At 47.9% G+C, this 1,735-nt stretch overlaps 1 pseudogene; it reads right to left on the bottom strand.

The window, feature by feature from the left end:
* Positions 1-287: 287 nt before the first annotated feature.
* On the bottom strand, positions 288-408 carry LOC136654799 (5S ribosomal RNA; annotated as a pseudogene).
* Between the last annotated feature and the right edge of the window lie 1,327 nt (positions 409-1,735).

Here is a 1,735-nt window from a genome sequence, read left to right as displayed (position 1 = left end):
AATGTGCAGTGTAAGTGGCCCCTTCCACTCACCATTGGAGCCATTCCAGACAGTGATGGCAACATGCAGGCACTAGTCGAACCAAATGGTGTGTCCTGTGCACATTTCCTGCGCCCTTGAGAAAGTATGGACTTGCGTTTCCCTCCTGTATTGGCCCCCATACCAACTTTGGTGAGCAGATCAAGCCACCTTTGTACAGACTCAGGAATGGTTCAAGATCTCCTGATGCTTGAGGCAGCATGCCAAATGGTGGTTGGCAGCCTTCAGTCTCGAAAGACTATGGTATAAGCCTACAGCACCCGGTATTCCCTGGCGGTCTCCCATCCAAGTACTAACCAGGCCTGACCCTGCTTAGCTTCAGAGATCAGATGAGATCGGGCATGTGCAGGGTAACAGTTGACAGCATGCCAAATGCTGTCCCCCTTATGTGATGGTGCACTAGCTTCTGCTCCTCCAACATGCTAGCTTGCCATGCTTCTCTCCTCCACTTTTCTGCCCTGTCCACTTTTCTTTCTCCAATCCAGGGAGTGGGGGAAGGACAAGTGGAGAAAAATGGGCAGATGGAGGTGGGTGTCCCTACCAACGTGCTGCCTGAGGCAACTGAGAGCCCAATCCTATGCATGTCTACTCAGAAAAAGTCCCATTATAAGCAATGGGGTTTACTCCCAGGAAACTGCAGATAGGATTGGAGCCTGTGGCAGCTAGGGCAAGCTCCAGGTTTCAGAGGGCCCTCAGCAAACTGCCCTCTATTTCGGATGGGCCTTGTGAGAATCACTCTGCCACCACCACATGAGATCTATGGGCACAGGGATGGTCCTAGGGATAATCAGTGGGCTAAGGACTATGGGCCCAATCCTATCCAATTTTCCAGTGCCAGTGCAGCCATGTCAATGGGGCATGTACTGCATCCTGTGATTTGTTCCTTTACCTGCGACTGCATTGTGGCTGCACCAGTACTGGAAAGTTGGATAGGATTGGGCCCTCATTGAGCCTTCAGCAGCTGCCCAACAATGCCAGTCCCTTATACCAGCCCTAAGAGCAGGGTCACCACTTCAGTCACCCTGAAGTTATGGAATTACCACACTGCTAAAGTGAGAGATAATTCCTCTCCTTCCATTGGGTTTTCAAACAGACTGCAAAATCCTTCTATTTTGTTTAGCATTTGGTGAGTTTACCCAATGTTCGTCTTTTGCAGTCCTAGCTGTGTCTTGGCTTAATGTTTAGGGATTTATGTTTCAGCGCACAGTTTGTGTTTTTATTATATTTAAGGATTTATTGTTCGTTTGCTTTGAACTCACAGGAAAACAGCATAATAATGTTTTAAATAAAAATACATTAGCAAAAGAATTATTTTCTCTCTCGCAACATCAGAATAAACAGGGTGGTGTGGGGTGGTCATCCAATGAAACAGACCCAATAAAAGGACAACCCCCTCCCACCACACAATTCATAATTAACCCATAGACCTCATTGTCACATGAAGTTGCCATGGACACTACTGTAAGCACCATTAACAATTAGCTAAATAATTACCAGTAGATAAATTACGAGGTGAGGTCTAGCACTAGGTATAATAGCTAAGAATGGAGCCTCCATGATCAGAGGCAGCATACCTTTGAAGAGGTGAGGACAAACAACAGGAAGTGCCTGTCTCCATCACAGATGGAGCTTGGGGGGGGGGCTCTCACTCAGGTTCGCAGCTGCTGTGGGGTTCGGTGCCCTGGATCAGCAGCTG

This window comes from Tiliqua scincoides, chromosome 5 (genome assembly GCF_035046505.1).
Source record: "Tiliqua scincoides isolate rTilSci1 chromosome 5, rTilSci1.hap2, whole genome shotgun sequence".
Lineage (NCBI taxonomy): Eukaryota > Metazoa > Chordata > Lepidosauria > Squamata > Scincidae > Tiliqua > Tiliqua scincoides.
This window is presented reverse-complemented; position numbering and strand designations above follow the sequence as displayed.